This window comes from Populus alba, chromosome 3 (assembly GCF_005239225.2).
Source record: "Populus alba chromosome 3, ASM523922v2, whole genome shotgun sequence".
Classification (NCBI taxonomy): Eukaryota; Viridiplantae; Streptophyta; class Magnoliopsida; order Malpighiales; family Salicaceae; genus Populus; species Populus alba.
Window position 1 is genome coordinate 5,306,601 of NC_133286.1, and position 21,188 is coordinate 5,327,788.

Genomic DNA, 21,188 nt, shown 5'->3' on the forward strand with positions numbered 1-21,188 from the left:
TAATGCAATAATAATAATAATAATAATAATAATAAAGGGTTCCTCGTGCCTCATGGATGGAATATTTGATATTGTGGTATATAATATTTTTTTTAAAAAATATTTTTTATTTTAAAATATATTAAATAATTTTAAATTGATCTAAAAATATAGAAAAAAATATAAAAATCAACTGGACAAAATTGAAAAAAAATATTAAATTAAATAAAAATAAAAAACAAAATAATTATAGTTAACTCAAGTTAACCTACTAAATATGTGACTCAAGTCCTAATAATAAAATATCACTATGGAAAGCAACTTGAAAAAATATTATAAAATTTAATTTTTAGTCAACTCAGTAATGAATGGTGAAGTAAAAAACAAAATTAAAAAAATAATCTAAGTTAACCAAGATTAGTCTATCAAACTTGCAATCTAGGTCGTGAGACCTAGATATCACAAAAGAAAAAAAAAATTATGCAACTCAAATCCTAACCAATCCTTTATAGAAAAAAAAAATAAAAAAATAATTAAATTATAAAAAAAAACAAAGAAAGGCCAATGAAAACACAGATGAACACACCAAACTTGAAACCTATAATTATAAATAATATTATGATGCATGATAATTTTTAAAAGTATTTTTTAAAAAAATATATATTAGATAATTTTTAAATTTTCTTTTACTTTTAACATTTACATATCAAAATCATTAAAAAAACATCAACTTTAAATTTTTTTTTTTATGTGAAACTCATTTGTGAGGGTAATACTTGAACAAGCAAACAAGCTCATCACCGTTTTCCTCCCTGTGAATCGATAAAACACATCACTCGAGTATCAATGAACAGTCATTTGACCTTTATTGAAATTCAAGAAATCAGAAAAGATGTTTAAGCACTTTAACTTCACAAGATTGGTCAAGACATCAAACCAGTTTAGAATTGGGATGCTCAATGAGTGCACGGTTGGAATTTAGTTCTCTAGCTTAGAAGATCGCCGCAATTTCTCTGTGGGTTTTTACACTGAAAACTGTACCCATTTCTTGGAACCCTACAAAGGGTGATGATTTTGTGACACTTGCTGACATACATCAATAATATATCGCCAATCATATGATGAGACACAGCTTTTTTATAATGAATTACTTGTCCAGATTTAGGGTAGAAAGGCATAACCCTGCACAGGAAATACCCTGTTAAAGCATTGAAATGACGAACACCGTCTAAAAAAAGTCAAATTATCAATACAATTTCTTAAATAGTATATATATAGAAACAACTTTTATTCAATAAGAAAATCATTTTGGCTTTTCCATTAGAGCTACGGAATCAGGGGAATAAAGATAAAAAGAAAATTAGATTATTTATTTTGGCTCTATCTTTATGCTTGTGTGTCTGGGATCTTAGTACAGGTATTTTTATAAATTATACTTAAATTGTAAAGATATTAGATCAAAATTTTTTAACAAAATGTAATTAATTACAATATTAAACACTGCCTCAGTCACCTACTTCTCGTGGCCATAAGAAAAAATGCATCTCTTTGGTTAACTTCATATTCACTCAAAAGGGCGTTGGAGTAAAAAAGAAGAAGAAGAAGAAGAAGAAGAAAGCATGCGATGATGGGTGTAAAAGCATTGTGAAAATGTTGACAAATCTATGTTTTTATTTCTAGAAAAATACACAACAGCGCTTCCATGTGTCTATCTACCAATATGATATCAGCAGTTTGGTAGCACTAATTGGGCATATAAACAAATACCATGGCGTGATTAGGATGTGAGTCAATTAGTTGGAGTGGTTATGAGTAATGCTTGCTCTTACGAATTCCTGGAAAAATAGACAAGGACCTGAAAGAGACTTTGTTAGGTTTAGGTCTCCTAAAGTGATTTGCTTTAAGGTAATTTCTTGGTGTCTGTGGAAATTAAACAAAGTAATGGGCGTCGTGGAGTCCCAGAAGTCTTCCCTGAAGCTATTTTTTAACTTTCAATTTGAGAATATTAGGAGTAAAGAAGGGTGGAGGGCTGGATCGAGACGGGATTTTCAATCCCTTTTCCACCATCTTTCAAAGAGCAATGCTAGAGATCATGCATTCATTTGTATCAAATTAACTTAGGGTTTTCAAAGAATTTTTTTAATATTTAAAGAAAAGGGCAGGTAAATATCATAATCCACTGTCGCTCTCTCTCATTTCCACCTTTTGTTTTTAATATTGCGCGTGGGGTAGGATTGGAATCTTTCTAATTAAGGTTCATGGTAGTCTGTCACTCTTCGTCATTCGTAGGGTCATCTTATTGTCAATCGCCTATCACCTTAGATACGAAAGAAAAGAATTTTGTTTGTTTTTGAGGACGATGATACTGGTTGCTGAACGTGTAGGACCTGTCCAGTTTTTCTTGTTTTGTCACAACACCACCACGAAATTGGAAAAAGTCGATGCAATTTTCCATTAAGGAAAAACTTGTGTCCACAATAATTATACCAACTAAATAGCGGATTATTAGCTGAAATTGGAAAAAGATAAGCAATAAACGAACCACATGAAAATTCTATAAGAAAAAATCATCTATTTCTATATAAAAAATTTACATGGCAATTGTGTAAGTGACCCATAGATTTAATATTACAAAGTTATCTCATATAAATAATGTTATATTTTGATCTTGTTAGATGTTTTTTTAATTAAAATAACGAAATAACAGACATTAGGTATAATATGAACTATATAAAGGTACTTGAGTGATTAAAAAATTATTTATCACCTTAGGTGAATTAGGGGAAATGTTCCTTTTTTTCTCAAATAGGCCAAGGTTGAATGAGATTTGAAAAGAGTTGCAAATCTTATTCAAACAATCAATGAATATTATGTAAAGAAAAAACATGATTTAACGTGATAAATATACTTCATGTTTTAATGTTAAATCGAAATATTATTGATAAAAGAATATTAATTACACTAAAAAAATCAATCACTAAAAAATTAAGTCAAACCACTAACAACTTTTCTAATATTTGAAAAAATTATAATACACTATTAAACGATGTACATGATCTTTATATATAGATTATTTAATTGTTGAATTGATAATAAATTAAATTATTTGATTTATTTAATTAGAATTATAATTTTATATTTGGGCCAACATATTAGAAATCTAATAGGTCACACACATTAAGAACAATTAGTTAAAAATTAAATTGAGATGATTTAATTAAGTATGACTTAATTAAAATATATTTTAGAAATCAATGACTAGAATATAATTAATACATTGATTATATTTCTAGAACTAGAAATATCAAATAAGGACTTGATTGAGTTAATTTTTAAAATTTTCATGAACCAATACATGGATATTATTCAAGGGATAAATTGATATTTTATCAATTTATAGGGTTTTTTAGATTTTTCTATAAATAGTAAGTTATACTTCTTATTTTAGTGGTTGTCTGTTAGACAAAAAAACTATGTAAGTCACGGAATAGAGAGCTAGTACTCTAGGCATAGCAATCCCTCACTCCTAAATAGAGATTTAAGATATTTCTCACTAATGGTTTTTGTGAATTACTGTTGGAGGCCGGACAATTGAACGACTTGTGGTTTGTCACAACTCAGCTTTAAAAGAATTATTCTAAGCTGAAAAGGATCAGATTTTCAAGCAATAAATCATTAATTAACTCTAGATCTGTCTAACGAGATTCTAAAAATTATCAAATAATTTTATTTATCATTTTCATTGCGTGTATAATATTCAGGAAACCCAACATCGACAAAAACATGTTTTCTAGGATTTGCATTATGTCGTAGATTTTGATAGAAAATAATTTTTTTAACGGGATCGCCAATGAAATATTCATGCCAAAAAATCGGATTTTACCACCTATTTTTCATTAAAAACATTAATTACCGATGGAATATTCCATCATAAATTCACCTTAATTGACAACTGAATGTTTCATTGCATATTTCATCAAAAATATTTCATTGCCTATTCCGTTGAACTGTGCGTGACCATTTTCAATGGCATCACTAATAGACTATGCCATCTGCATTTCTGTCAAAAATTTTGAAATTTTTTGTAACTTCTCAATAATTAAAATGTGGCCTAACACTGCCAACAAAAAACTTTCAAAATAGTCAATTTCATCAATGTTTCTACTAGATTGTTACACATTTTGTGTTGTTTGGTTGTTATAATCCTAAAATGTATTTGGGATTAAAATTCTAGAAACTCATAACAACAACAACAACAAAAATCTTGTTCAACAATAAGCATATTAAAATGAATTTCATACAAAAAAAATAAAATTCTAACAGATTAAAATTCATAAAAAGATGAAAGGGGAGGAAAAGATCTTGAACCAAAAGTGTTAGAAGGGAGAGGAAGATGTAAAGCCAAATATACACTTATTTCCTCCTCCTTTTTTTTTCCTTGTTCAACTTCTTCTCTTATTTTTTTTGTCTTTTAGTTGTGATCTTGATTCAATATTCTAGAATCCTATCTCAAACCATCTCATGAAACTCAAAAAATGATGGAGAAAATTCATTTGATGGAAAATAAAATGTTATGCTTTTAAGTTGGTCGTATGAGCAGGAGCTATCAATTGGAAGGCTTTTAAGCTGGTTGTATGAGCAGGGAAGATTTTTTGTAAGTCAACTACAAGAGTTAAGGGTTAAGGATCAGATGATTTTCAGGTGAACCACATGAATATGAGCAAATGAGTAAATGTTTTTGAGTTGGTCGTATAAGATGGGGTTAATGACTTAAAGGTCAAAGATACTAGAGAATCTGAAATTAATAAGGGAATTAGATTAATTAAGTACACAAGTGATAGGTTAGATAAGAATTAGAAATAATGAAATTGGTAGTATGATCAAGAGGAGGCCAAATCGATAAATTTGTGCTTTAAAGACATTATTTTATAGGAAAACAATTGTTTTGTTTCCTTATTTTTGAAGTAGTTGTCTACTACTTAAATCGATTGCATGTTTTAATTGATAACTAACCCTATGTATGTGTATTTCAGGTCTCTTTTGTTACATTAGTTAGACTTTTGACATTATTAGTTTTTGTTATGTAATTAACTACAATATCTTTTAGTTTTACTCTTGGAAATAGCTTTAGTAAATTATAAGCTATCGTAAGCTAGTATTTTCTTGTGTATGTGTGTATTGTTTTATTAAGTTAGTATTTGAGAACAATACTACATGTATAGTTGTGGTTATGAAAGTGATTTAGGTCTTACAAAAATTGAGTTTTTGGATAGGGACTTGTATAAATTATACTGTGAGTTTATTAATGTAATATGATAAATTATTAGAATTATCAAAATGAGTAAAAATGTATTAATTTGTGGGAAATGACAAATTAAGCAAAAAGAAAACAAACTTATTTTTATAAAATGGATTGTTATGCAATGCGAAGTTTGCATTATAAATTGAATTTGAAATGAGGAAATTTTCCTATTCAAATAATAAAAATTATACCGGTATGTGAGAAATTGGGTAAATTATGATGAAGTTTTAGATACAATTAAATATAGTAAATTTATATAATTGACAATTAAAAGAAAAATAAGAATTTTTATAATATGGATATAAATGCAATGGAATAATTACATTATAAATAAAAAATGAAAATGACGTTTCGTAAGAAAAAGTTTGATAAAACTATTGCTCTTTTTTGATATGGTTCTTTGAGATGATTCTTTGACATGGTATCAGAGCCTTGATGACCAAGCGGTCACGAGTTCGAATCTCATCATCCCCATTTATTTGATAAAAATTAAGCACAAGGTAATGTGGGCCTATGCAAGTTTTAAGCCCAAAGGGCTTTCACTTGAGAGGATGTGTTAGAGAATTATATAAATCATATCCTGGAACCTCACTTAATAGCTTAAAATTTTGGGTTGAGATGATTCTTTGACATATATGATATTGTAAGAATGTTCACGATTGCATTAAAACTCAAAATATTTCATTTATCCCGCACTAATTGGTTGAATTTTGGATTGAACTATTGCTCCAAGATTGTTAAATAAAAAGTAATGAGAACATTGGATGGACAAACTAACTTGATAAAAAATTCGAATATAAAGACCTCATTGTCTTTTTCCTTTTTCTTTTTTTACCATGGATTTAGAGAAGGTAAAAGGGAGTTAAGGAATTTTGTAACTCTCTCCTCTTCCTATGAGAATCTGTTTGATAAAACCAAGTCTGACTTACCGGAAAACAAAAAGATTCAATAAATTCTACATGTAATTATAATATAGATTCAAGGTTTGCAAATATATAAATTATATATATATATATATATATAAGTTATATATTTTCAAACCTTGAATCTATATTTATCATCCCCCTCCTTCTTCTTTAACTTCATACCTTCCCAGACAGAGCTACAACTTTCAAGTTCTTCTGAATCGAGTTGTTTGCTTCTTAGCCGAAGTTTCTCTTCTTCTCCTTTTTGCTCCCTTTTCCTCTATTTCTTCCTTCCCCCTTCTGCTCCTTGACCCCTTCCTTTTATAGACAGATTCAGGTCTTTTAGATGGGTTTGTTAGGGTTCTAACAAACTAAAACCTAGATGGTTTTCTCATAGAACCAATGGTTTTGGGTTTAGGTTGTTTTGTAGAAAACTTAGAGACCAAGGTGAGGTGTTTTCTACCTTTAAATTTAGAGAAAAAGGTTTCAAACCCTTGATAGGAACCATCTAGGGTTTTCTAAGTGGGAGCACATGAAAAAGTTCAGTGGTTTTCTGTAAATGGATGTCCTTGTCAATGCTTACTGAGTTAGTCACTTTCATGGCTTCGCCGAAGCAACACTAACATCAACATTGCTTGAAACCATCTAAACTTGGTAGAAGGGATGCACACTTTTCCATCAAATCCATATTTGCTTTATTTAGAGGTTTGTAGCTCTACATTCAAATGTTTAAAAGTGCCCCCTCAAACAATGTCATGGCTGAAACTATAGTGTTGGCTAACTCGGAACAAGATATAATAGAGATCAATGGAGAATATGAGATGTAAACGTTTGATTTTAAGGACACGGGGTTGTAGTGGGGGTGTTTTTGAGTTGAATGGTGGTGGTTACAACTTTTAGGGTGGTCAGAAATCTCACATTCATTCATCTTAAAATGCCCACCCATTCAACCAAAAACTAATGAAGAAGATGCACAATACCTTGAATGGCATTGTTTTGACTAATTCCTACAAATTAAGGTTTTTTGATTTGAGATTTGGCAATTTTCAATTTGATTCTTATTCTTCTGATTTTGTTTGATTTTACCTATAATTTCCCTCTAACTTCTTAATTCATATAATTGCATTCCTGCTAGATTCATTTGTCAGCCCTAATTTTGAGCGCCTTTCACAAGTTGATTATTGGTCTTTGATTTGTTCAATTAGACCCCTAGATAACCACTAAACTTTCAATTTTCCTCAATTTGACCCCTGAATTCACATGATTCTAATTCCAGAAGTTGTGTGTGTTTTGCAAGTTAGTCATTGGTTTATAACTTGTTCAATTAAGTCTTTATATATGATATATAAAATGTTGAAGAAAAATGAAATTGAAAACAATTTTAATTATATAAAATAATTCAAATAAAAATAACAATTAAAATAACATATATCAAATTTAAGGAATAACAAATACAAGGATTGCTGTAAAATTTTGCAAAGCCAGACATGAAATTTGAGGAGGTGAGCTCACTAGATTTTGAATTTTATTCAATTAAATCTTTGATTTGACCAATTAACTTTCAGAAATCAAATTTTGGTTCCTAAACTTTATTTGTTTCAATTGACATCAAAATTGACTCTCCAAAGTTGTTTTCCTAGCAATTAAACCATCAATAAATTTAATTAAACCTTATAAAATTTCAATTGAGTCCTTAAACACTTAAACCATTTTTATTTATGAGCCCCTTTGTCAATTAAAACCTTAGGTTGTTAAGTTGGATATTTTTGTCTATTAACTTTTACTTGGTGTTCTGGTCTTCCATCATTAAACTTGGAAAATAAACAAAGTTGGATGGACAAGCTAACTTTATAAAAAAATTAGATTTAAAAGACCTCGTTGCCTTCTTTTTTTCCCTTCTTTTTTGACCATGGGATTTAAAAGTGTAAAAGGGAGTTAAAGATTTTAGTAACTCCATCATTTCCCTCTCCTTTCCTCTAAGGCCTTGTTTGTTTCCCGGAAAGTAGTTTCCAGGAAATCATTTTTCAAACTTTCCTGTGTTTGTTTGTCATTAGAAAAGTTAGTCAACGGAAAACAATTTCCGGTCAGCGGAAAACACTTTCTAGTCAACGGAAAACACTTTCCAGTCAATTTTAGTCAAAAAAAAAAAATTGACTTCGTTTTCAGGAAAGTGTTTTCCTTTTAGCTGTGTTTGTTTTCTGGAAAGTGGTTTCCGGGAAAGCACTTTCCAAACTTTCTTGTGTTTGTTTGCCAGTAGGAAAGTTGGTCAATGGAAAACACTTTCCAGTAAAAGGAAAATTTGGCTTGGTTTTCAGGAAAGTGTTTTCCTAAAAAATTTGAGGGGAAAACACTTTCCGGAAGTTGTGAAAAATTTAGAAATGTCATTATTTTGCTGATTATATCAAATTTGATCTTCAAACTTTTGATTGCTATATATATTTTGTTTTGAATATTTATTTTTCAATTTCATCTCTTAAAATTTTATTTTTATATTAACTTTGGTCCTTATTTTTATAATTGCAATTTGCTTTTTTCTTATCATTTTTTTATTGAAATTTTTTATTTATCAAATTTGATCCTCATTCTTTTGATTGTTACTTATTTTATTTGAAATAATTTATGAAATGTTGATTATTATTATTTTAATTTCTTCATTTTTAATTTTTTTTAATTTTTTTAGATTTGATCCCTATTATTTTGATTATTATTTGTTTTATTTGAGATAATTATGAAATTATATTTTTTTTTTCAATTTCATTCTCATTCAACTTTTTAATTTGTAAGATTTGTTCCTCATTATTTTAATAAACTTGAAAAAAATAAAATATTAATAAGTTATTTTCCAGCTCATTTTCCATGACATAACCAAACACTAGAAAGTGTTTTCCAGTTATTTTTCATAACACTACCAAACATCGGAAAATACTTTCTCAGAATTCACTTTTCCAGGAATTCACTTTCCTCAGAATTCACTTTCCAAAAGGAATTCACTTTCCTGCAAACAAACGGAGCCTAAGAATTTGTTTGATGAAACCAAGTCTAACTTATCATAAAACAAAAAGATTCAATAATTCTACCTTTAATTATAATGTAGATTTCATTATACTGTTTTTTTTTTCTTTTAAAAAAAATATAAACATGTGAGTGAGAGGTTTTCGTGATTCATTATTTTTTAGATGATAATGTCAACTCGAATTTAAGTTTTAAATGAAGTATGATTACTCCTATTAATAAATACAGATTCTTTAGATTGAAGTCTACATGACATTAAACACATTGTTTTGATAACTAAAATTGAAAGAATCCGTTCTTAAAAATAAAAATGTTTTTAAAACGCCTTATTATGAAAAAAATATATAAATCATTATATCAACACTTTTATTTAAAACATTGAAAATACGGTTGTTTTTTTTTAAGCATTTTTTACTTGAAAATATTTTAAAATAATTTTTTTATTTGTTTTTAAATTATTTTTGATATCAGCGAATTAAAATGATTTGAAAATATTAAAAAAATATATTAATTTAAATAAAATAAAAAAAATAAAATTTTTTAAAAAAATACTTTTAAAATATTAAAACAAACAGATATAATATTAAAGATACCAATACTTCTATTTTAACTTTTGAGATGCGATAACTCTTCCATCTATTTTCATGACAAAACTTCGTTAGCTTTGTTACTTCATGATGCTAGTTCATTTAGGCATCGATCAGTCAGGGTGCTCCACGTGGCATGGATTTTTTTAAAATTTAAAAAGATCAATGGAGATTATTTGTAATAAACGGGGGGAAAAAAAAGAAAAAAGAAACCAAACTTACTACAACCCATTATTTGTAATGAACGGGAAATATAATTTTCGAAAGTGGAAAAAAATCAATCAAGATTATTTGTAATAAAAGGGGAAACGTAGTAAAGTAACCACCATTTAATTATAATAAAAAAAGGAAAAATAGTTTTTAAATTAAAAAAAATCAAGATTATTTGTAATAAAAAGAGAAGAAAAAAAACATACTGTTGAAGCAGTGTTTCTCAAAATAAAATTTTTAACAGGTTCCAAGACCCTGGAGATTCAAAAAATCACAAACAAAGGCAATATATAGTGTTTGGAAATGTGGTTTTTTAAAAAATTAAATATTTTATTTTTAAAAAAATTAATTTTTTTAATATATTTTGAATTATTTTGATGGGTTAATCTAAAAAATAATTTTTTAAAAAAATTATTATTTTAATATTAAAATTTATTAAAAAAAACAGTGATATAATCACACTTCAATAAATTCATCCCAGCGCCCAACCATTTAGTGCTGGCTGCTTATCACCTACTAGGCTCCTACAACCGACTACGTGTAATATAAGGCGAAAAAAAGAAAAATAATCTTCATGATTAAAAAAGTAAAAGCCTGTTATTTTTTCATGCCACATGGTAGCACTTGATTGGTCAACGTAAAGTGAATTGAAGGTCGTGAAGTCAAATTAATGGAGTTCCATCTCTGATATGAATTACAAAAAATCAAGAGCAGACGTTATTGAAAGTTAATAGTTCAGAGATAGCAGTGATTTATTTATTTATTTTTGCAGTATATAATAGGTTATAGAAAGAGGCCAGCTGTCCAACTGAAGAAGTTAATGAGACATCGCAGGAGCCACCTGTCCCAAATGTCTTATACCAAAAATTAGATTTAGTTACAATAGTTTTTATTTTTAAGATTTTTTTATAAGTATGTTTGTTTTAAAAATATCAAGTTAATTCTTTTGATATTTTTTTTTTATAATTTTGATGTATTTTTTTTTAAAAATTGAAAAATAAATTTATTTCAATATATTTTTAAATAAAAAATGCTTTTAAAAAATATCTTATCTTAAACCAGAGGAATACATTCAATGATTTTAGACAAAAGAAAGGTTAACTGTAAATGTCAAAAACACCTTTTTGCTTTTTTCTCTCTTCTGATAAATGTGAAGTCTTTTTCAATGCGGAAATGGAAATATGAAAACAATGAAAATAAAGTTGCCAAAATCAGCCGACGTGTGACACATGCGGTTGTGATGCGAATCATCTTTATATATTATAAGGACATCAAGATAATGACACCATTTTCATGTAAAGCTTAGAACAATTTTTTCCTTACCAAAAGTTGACATTATTATGGTTTTTTCCCCAGGTAGCATCATACCGCTTGGATTGGCAAGTACTAAATTACAGAGGTAATTTTTTTTTTGATTTGATTTTTATTTAAAAAATTATTAAATTGAATATATTTTTTTTAAAAAATCTAAAACCTGCTTAAACCAACCGGTTTTGGTTCAGTTTGATTTTTTAGAATAAATATCGGTTCAAACTAAAATGGCTCGGTTTTTTTCGATTTGACTTAGTTTTTTTGGTTTACCTCGGTTTTTTCGGTTTGGCTCGGTTTTGGTTCTTTTTTTCCGTTCTAGCTCGGTTTTTTTCCGTTGGGTTCAGTTCTCTTTTTTCGGTTTCAGACTTATAAAACCGAAACCGAACCGGTCGGTTTTTTTTAAAATTTTAATCTGTTTAATTAATTTTTTTAACAGTTCAGTTTATTTTTTATTTTTTTTTATGTTCTCAATTTAATTAATTGTTTTAATTTTTTTTCTCATTCCTACCGAACTTTAGATCGTGCAATAATGATACTATTTTCTCCTTCCAAGTTCTTTTTACATTATGGAACATTTGATATTAAAATAGTTCTTATTTTTTATCTAGCTAAAAAGAAATCATTTTATTAATTCTTTTTTTATACCGAGTCTCCAATAATATGTTTTTAATTCATGAAGATATACTTATAATTTATTTTGAATGCAAAAACAGATTTAAGAAAATATATATTTTTAAAAATCTATTTTTTTAAATTACAACAAAAACAAGTTTTAATTTTTTTTTAAATCACAACGGCAATAAAATAAACAAAAAGAAATATGTTAACGTCTTGATAATATAAAAATTCAAAAAGATACATGTATCTCTATTTCTATATTTTGAACTAAATATATTTTTATTTTACTGTATGTTTTTTCTTTTTTCTAAATACCAACCAAACAAAGTCTAAGGATTGGGAATTTGAAAATCTGTCCACATGCAGTCGCTAGCAGCTAGTCTTCCATTCCTTATCTCTGGCTCTATTTCTAAACTTGCTGTGGATCCTTAGAGTGTACATATGGGCTGCATTTTTGTTTTTTCCTTTCGATTCTTCTAGCTTGTAATTAGGGGTGTTCAAAAAAACCGACCAACCGATTAAACCGAAAAAACCGAGAAAAAATTAACCGAAAAAACCGAACCGATAAAAAAACCGAATAAACCGATTAAAAAATTTAAAAAAATCACCCGGTCCGGTTCGGTTCCGGTTTTAAAAGGCTTAAACCGATTAAACCGGACCGGTTTAATTAAATCTAAAAAAATATATAAAAGAAAATATCCTAAACCTAATAATAAATACCTCCACCCCCACAAAAACTTTCCAGCTGGGCCCCCTCCTCAAAACCTTTCCAGCTGCCCCCCTCCCCCTTTCCCCACGTTTTCCCCCTTTCCCCACTTCCCCTTTCAGCAACCCCACCCATCCCTCAGCAGACCCACACACACTGTCCCCTCTCAAGCTCTCCCTAGTATCATCAACACAGAGCCGCCCCTCCCTTTGAGAGACGAGAGCCCCCCACCTTTAGATTTTTCTCTTCTCCCTCAACCAACCGCGAGCCGATCTTCTCCACCTTCACAAATCAGCCTCCACCGTAGCCCCATCTTCTTCTTCCCTTTCCCTCAGCCGTTTCCCCTTCTAGCCATTTCCTTCTCCAGCCACCCCTCGCCTCCCAGGTCTTTTCCCCTCAGCCACGGTCTCTCCCTTTCTCCAAGACAGCAGCTCCATTTTCCTTTTCCAGCGACACACCCGAACAACCAGCCACGTACCAGATCTTCTCCCTCCCAGCGGTGCTTCTCTCAGCCACCGAGAGCGCCGCCTTCCAGCCCGCTGCTGACAGATCTTCCCTCTTCCACCGGCCGTAGGCCACGGTCTCCCTCACCATTGATTTCGGTTTTTCTGGTTTGTAAGGCTAAAAAACCGACCCGAACCGAACAAAACCGGTTCGGTTTGAACCGGTTATCGGTTCGGTTCGGGTTATACTAACAAAGAATAGTATTTTCCGGTTCGGTTGAATTTTTATGTTAAAACCGGACCGAACCGGACCATGAACACCCCTACTTGTAATAATAAAAAAAACAAATGTCAGATTTATATTCAAAAAAATGATGAAAAACTCAGAGCAAGGTGGCCTGGGCTCCGAATTTCTAAACTCCACTCCTCTAGTCCTCCTGCTACTGTAGCTAGTCTTCTTTTAAAGGAAAGAGATATATTTCTTAGAAACTACTTTAAGTCCTATGAAGGCACCAATTATAAAATAAATTGTTCAAAGTCATATTAAAAATGGAGTTAATTTCGATGCATAAGTAATTTTTAAGATATCCTTATTGCTAAAAAAAATATATTCTGCGTTTGGAAACGTAGGCCAACCCACGTTTCCAACAAATTTATTTTTTTTTTATAAAAAAATAATTTTTTTTTATATTTGGGATCATTTGGATTCGCTGAAAAGTAATAAATAATCATTTTGATGTATTTTGATATGAAAAATATTTTAAAAATAATCATTATCATACTCTTAAATAAACTCTGATGAAGCTGATAATCAAAACTTAAATAAATGCAAGTCATGTTTTTTAGACAATCACTATCTAGAAAACGAATTAATAAATATATTGAAAATATAGATGGATTCTTTTCCAAGCATAACAAAAAGTAGTCTTCATTTAATTTGTATATTAAACGTGATGAAATCTATATTCAATGATTTGAAATATAGACAAGCATGCATCATATAGAAATTAGCTAATTAACATAATGCAATGAAGGTGAATTTTATCTTCTTTTTTTGTGATGGGAAGAATAACAAAAAGTAGCATCAATATGTTCTCTAAGCTCATTATCAGAAGCTGCAAAAATGGACATTAATTAGAATATGAGGTATTAGATGAAAGAGACGATTAATAAAGGCTGCAAAATGGTACAAGCAGCCTAAAAGAAGTGTTTAGCTAGTCAAAGAGTTCTAGACCCTTGGCCCCACCTTTCACCCTTTCAAAACTCATCAATTCATTTCTGTTCTCACTTCTCACATGTAAAGCAGGTTGACTAATGTGACCAAGATCTTGGGCAAGAAAGAAAAGAAGAATCAAAATTTGTGCTGTAAAGTTAATTTTGGCACCCCTACCACATGAGACTATCTTTAAACTAGAAGCAGAGCAGCTCATTAGTTAGGCAACCAAAGGAAAAAACCATGAAAGGCATTGCTAGACTTTCCTTCTTCTTCTTCTTCTTCTTCACGGTTTCTAATGGTGCAGATATCGTAGCTGTAAACCAGACAATCTCAGATGGTGAGACCATAGTTTCAGCTGGGAACAGCTTTGAACTGGGTTTCTTCAGCCCCAAAAGTTCAAGTTTGCGTTATGTAGGAATATGGTACAAGTTCTCTAATGACACCGTGGTTTGGGTCGCCAACAGAGAAGCACCACTCAATGACACATCTGGAGTTTTGCAAGTTACCAGCAAGGGGATCCTGGTCCTCCATAATTCAACAAATGCTGTTTTATGGTCTACTAACACATCAAGACAGCCCCAGAATCCAGTGGCTCAGCTTTTGGATTCAGGAAATCTTGTTGTTAGGGAAGCAAGCGACACCAACGAGGATCATTACTTATGGAGAGTTTTGACTACCCAGGTAACGTGTTCTTGCCAGGCATCAATTTTGGAAAGAACTTGGTTACTGGCCTTGACACGTACTTGGTGTCATGGAAAAGCTCTAATGATCCTTCATTGGGTGATTCAACAACTAGCTTGATCCCGGTGGATATCCACAGATTTATTATCAGGGTTGGTGAGAACATAGTCTTCCGATCAGGACCATGGAATGGTGTTAGATTCAGTGGGATGCCTAATTTGAAACCGAACCCGATTTACACTTACGGGTTTGTTTACAACGAGAAGGAGATCTGTTACAGGTATGATCTGACGGACAGCTCAGTTGTTTCGCATATGTTGCTGACCAATGAAGGAATTTTGCAGCGTGTCACGTGGACCAATACCACAAGGACATGGAATCTGTACTTGACAGCCCAGATGGATAATTGTGATAGGTATGCAGTATGTGGTGCTTATGGAAGTTGTAACATCAACAATTCTCCTCCTTGCGCGTGCTTGAAAGGGTTTCAACCAAAATCTCCTCAAGATTGGGAAACTGGGGATTGGTCTGGAGGATGTGTTAGGAAGAATGAATCAATTTGCAGGGTAGGAGAGGGGTTTCAGAAGGTACCAAGTGTGAAATTGCCAGATACAAGGACATCCTCGTTTAATTGGACAATGGACTTTGAAGAATGCCGGAGGGTGTGCTTGATGAATTGTTCTTGTACAGCTTATTCAACTTTGAATATCACAGGTGGATCTGGATGCTTGCTTTGGTTTGAGGAGCTTCTTGATATCAGAGAGTACACTCAAAATGGGCAAGATTTTTACATTAGATTATCTGCCTCTGATTTAGGTATGGACCTTTCATTCTTCTTTTCTTGGCCTGTTAGATTATTGTGTTTCTTTCTTTCACAAGTTAAACAAATGTCCATAGCGGTGCAGATGCTTTAGACCTATGGATACCTTTTGATTTCTGGATGAAAAGGCCAAAGAACATGGTTGAATGCACATGGGATTTATTTTTTATTTCTTCTTTCTTGTCATTGATGGTTGGAATTAGAACCCGCATCATGTCTAATTCCACCTTCGTTTCTTTACTGATTATGTATTTTCGTAGGAGATACAAACGTCCTGAGAAGACCCATGTAAAATTGTATTAGCAAGAACTCAGTAGTTTATTATTATCTCAAGTAATTACAGTACTTTATATACAACCGTCCTGAAAAGACCCATATAAAAGGTTTTTCTCTCTTTCAAATTTTGGTAATTAAAATCCTAATTGAGGTAGTAGAAAATCTTATAACATTACAATAGTTTCGTTTTTCTCTGCTTAAAACTGGTTTTACAACTTGTCCACATTGGTTACGCAGAGCCAACCAGCAGACCTAAGAGGAAGACGCGAGTGTGGATTATAGCCATCTGTTCATTGGTTTCTGCAGTTACCATTCTAGGCGTTGGCCCTGCTGTTTCTGATGAGGAGGAAGCCTAAGACAGTAGGTAATTTCTATCAAACCCTGTTATTGCAATTCTGATTGTTGATTGATTTAATAGGAAAGGAATATTGCATTGGAATATTCTGCAAAGCAGCTACTCTTTGATATACTTGATGGCTTCCATATCGTTCTGGCCTTTCCAAAACCAGATGATCATCATGGTGGAATATGTAGAAATGTATGATTCATGCAGTGCATTTCCCATTTCACAGGAAAGATGGTTTTCAATGAGAGAGAAAGAGACATAATTGATAGCACCGATAAAGATCTAGAGCTGCCAGTATTTGACTTCGCAACCATAGCAAATTGCCACTAGCAATTTCTCAGATGACAATAAGCTTGGAGAGGGTGGATACGGACCTGTCTACAAGGTAAAGCTTCTATTGACAGAGCTTTCTGTTAGTTCACTCTATCTTCCAGAGTCAATTTGAAAATGAGATTATAATGACGAGTCCAAAAAACCTTTCAGGGTACGCTTAAAGACGGAAGAGGTAGCTGTAAAGAGGCTTTCAAAGACTTCCACACAAGGACTTGAATGAATTCAAAAACGAAGTTATATGCATTGCGAAACTTCAACATCGAAATCTCGTGAGACTTCTTGGCTGCTGCATTGAATCTGAAGAAAAAATGTTGGTCTATGAATACATGCCCAACGGAAGCTTGGACACCTTCATCTTTGGTATGGCAATCTGAAGACTTCAATCTAACTAGTTTTCACTTGTCTACTAATCGCATATCAAAAGCTGAAATTATCACTTTTCACTGCCAAACAGTGCTACAATAAAATTAATTTTCTCATGGTGAGAGATATCGATGCTGTGAAAACATGCTGTTGTTTGCCTTACTGGATTAAAATTGATCAAACTTTTTTTCAGATAAAAAGCAGGGCAAGTTATTGGAATGGTCTATGAGGCACAACGTTATCAATGGGATTGCCCGTGGACTTCTTTATCTACATCAAGATTCCAGGCTAAGGATCATCCATAGAGATCTTAAAGCCAGCAATATATTGCTGGACTTTGAAATGAACCCAAAAATCTCAGATTTTGGCATGGCCAGGAGTTTTGGTGGAAATGAAATTCAGGGAAACACAAAAAGAGTGGTTGGAACATAGTAAGCATTTTAGACAGGCTGCATATTATCAATTTCTCGCTGCTTGCAACATTAGTAACTTTGTTCAACAATTTCTTGCAGTGGCTACATGTCTCCAGAGTACGCAATCGATGGGCTCTTTTCTATAAAGTCCGATGTATTTAGCTTCGGTGTTTTGGTGCTAGAGATAGTAAACGGGAAGAGAAACAGGGGATTTTTTCATCCAGACCACAAGCACAACCTTCTTGGTCATGTAAGTATCAAATCTTTATACCCCCCCCCCCCCCCATATTGAACGCAGGCTAATTTCTTGGTTGAACCTGAAATGAATTTGGTCTTCGAATTCAGGCATGGAGACTTTACAAGGAACAGAAGTCATTCGAGTTGAATCGACGAATCCTTAAACAACACCTGCGATTTATCTGAAGTCATGCGAGTGATCCATGTCGGTTTTACTGTGTGTGCAACAAGCTCCGGAGGACAGGCCTACCATGTCAACTGTGGTGCTAATGTTAACCAGTAACATTACATTGCCAGAACCAAAAGAGCCTGGATTTTTCACAGAAAGGAAGTTATATGATCAAGAGTCTTCATCTAGCAAGGTTGATACGTGCTCCGCAAATGAGATTACTATTACACTGTTAACTCCTCGATGACAGACAATTTTGTGTTTTTTTTTTTTATATTATTATTCATGTTTGTATAAATTATATCAATGAGAGGTGTCTGTTCATTTCCGTGCCAGTCCTTTCTCTCTCAGGAAACGTTTTGGGGCAGAAAATATCACCTTACTGATAAGGAATCCAGCTTCTACAAGGGTTACAAAGACTAGACCCGTCAGAAGAACATAAAATATACTTAATTTGATCTGTAGCGTGGAAGAAGTTCAATTATTTACCTGGTCAAGAATCCAGTTGAAGCAAGCTCCACCATCGATGTCTCTTTCATCAGCCTTTAAGAGAATCACTCACTAACCCTACTATACGTCATTAAGATTGATTTAATTTATCTTTTAGTTGCTCAGCAAATCCAATATAATTGGTGGTTCTAATCTTTAAATTAACCTCATGCAAGATAGGTCTGGATCACTATAATATAAAATTGGATTGTGCGTGATTCCTATAATCACGCGGTTTCGTGCTCATCTTCAATTTTGATCGCTTGTTTATTAAGCAAGCTTAGAAAAGGGATCATGGAGGCCTCCTGGAAAGTTTGCACAAGACAATTACTAATTTACTCTAAGAATAAAAACAATTGGCTGGCTAACGAGGGGCTTCATGGTCTTTTTCTCCTCTTCAAAACAGTTAAAAGATTAAAATATCCTTAAAAAAACAAAACACGAAACCTGAGGCCTTTTCGTATCATAATTGTTTTTGCTATTTTCAGTTTGCATGAGCTGCAAATCATTCTTTCAACAAATAATAAATATTATAAATAAAAAAAGTGGTTGGGAAATGCTATGCATGTGCCAATACCTGTGCCTTTATAGCAATGTGTGTGACGGAGTTTTACGGTAAAAAATAGCCATCTGTAGTGTCTCCTTAGAGTTTTATATATAGCATAATCTTCAAATCCAGTTTGGCTTGGGAAGTTAATTTTGAACTAAAATTAGATTAAATTTAAAAAAAACAAAAAAAAAACCTGATATAATATGATAGGTTAATAGGTGATCCAAATAACCCAGTAAAACCTGATAAAAAATCATGTTGCAACTCGTTAATTTTATTTTTTACTAAAACATCGTCGCTTTGATTTTTAAAAATAAATTGTACCAGGCGACTTGGTAACCGGATCAAAACCTGAAACTCAGATATTGAACCGGATTGAGTTTAAAAATTATGCTATATAGGACACCTTACCTTTTAAAATTCAATTGTGTCTTTTAGTTTATATTTATTTTAATTTTAGCTCTCATTATTTTTATTGTTATTTGCATTGGTTTTATGCTTTTTGAAATTTTTTTCCTCAATTTCATTCTTGGTTATTTTACTTCATTTAATTTCTATATCTAATTTGATTTTTATTTTTTTATTATATATTTTTTTGAGATTTTTGCTTCTTTATTTTTTCAAGTATGTCTTCTACAAATTAATTCCAGTCTCATGACTCAAGTTGTTAGTTTGAATATTAACCCAATTTAAATGTGTTCTTAATTAACTCAGGATGTCATGGTTTTTTTTTTTTCCTCAACATTTCTTTTAAATTAAACTTATTTTTTCTTTCACTGTTATCATTTGACATTAAATTATTGGCACTTAAACTCTGTGATTTTTCCATCTTTTTTTATATGGGATTATCTCGGGTTTGAGTAAGTCAAGTTAACCCGAGTAGAATTAATTTTTTCTTTTAAATAAAAAAAATAATTAATTAAGTTGACTCAAGTTTTTTATATATATTTTTTAATTTATTTTTTAAAATTTCATCAATTAACATTAAATCATTAAACCCTAAATTTTGTGATTTTCCTGTTTTTCAGGCAGAATTATCTCAATCACTTATCTTGGATGAATTGTTAATCAAATTATCACATGATTGAAGTTATTATTGCACCTGTGCTGCTATATTGCATGACACCTGTCTGGTACTTGTAACTGGGTAAGGGATCATAAGATTATGGTCTGATGCGTTTTTTTGAGAGTGACCTGATCTTACTCTTTAGACACAGCACTAGGAAGTAGGAACTGGCAAGTAGGAATTAAAATAAAGCCACTTGTTTTTTATTGCATATCTTAGGCTCTTGTAAATTAGAATAAACTAGGCCTAGTCTTGGCCCATTCATTTGATCCATGTTAGCCATGGCCTTCATACCCACAAGGGACCACTATTTTTTTTTTTTTTTTTTTTAATTCTGTTGAAATCATGAAATCGCCCCCCCCCCCCGGCAAAAAAAAAAAAGAAGAAGAAGAAAAGAAATAAATAAATCAATCAAAAGGGGGAAAAAAGGGTAACAAGCAAAAACATGTATTTCCCATCCAAGATAAGTAAAAGACTTGACGGGCTAGGAAGAAATTCTCAAGGAACAATACTTCTATTCTTTTTTCTTTGGATAATTTCCGCATAATTGAATCAAGATCTTACAAATGTATAATTAAAATTTAAAAGGATCAAATAAAAAAACTAGAGTTCTAAGAAAATCCTGGTAACCCAAGAGGCTTAAAGCAAGTGGATTGATTAAGGTTTCAAGTTAAAAGAACCTAAGATCTACATTATGAAAAACGGTGAAGAAAAGGCAATATATAAATTGTAAGAAAGAAAAGTAATAAATAAATAAATAAAGTAAAATATAATTAAAACGCATAAAGATAAGTATAAAATATAAAGTGAAAAGGCATAAAATAAAGTAGTAAAGTATAACTGAAAAGTGTATATATATCACATCATGTGAATTACCAAAAAAAAATAAAAATTAAAAGCCATTTGCATGAATAACTGTACATTCTCTTATAATTCACCGCTGATGGGAGTAGTATATATATATATATATATTTTAGTAATTTTCATTTTAGTCCTTCAATCTCCTATGAGCCCAAATTAGCCTCTTAATTGCATATTTTCTAGAAGGGAGTCTTGAATTGAAAGTTAAAGAGACTAAAATGAAAACCTCTGATAATATGAAGGACGGGTTAAAAGTTTTGTTGAAACATTTATTTTAATCTCTCATATTTTTTAG

At 31.3% G+C, this 21,188-nt stretch overlaps 1 pseudogene; it reads left to right on the top strand.

The window, feature by feature from the left end:
• The first annotated feature begins 14,319 nt into the window (after nucleotides 1–14,319).
• On the top strand, nucleotides 14,320–18,262 carry LOC118031057 (G-type lectin S-receptor-like serine/threonine-protein kinase At4g27290; annotated as a pseudogene).
• Nucleotides 18,263–21,188: the final 2,926 nt, after the last annotated feature.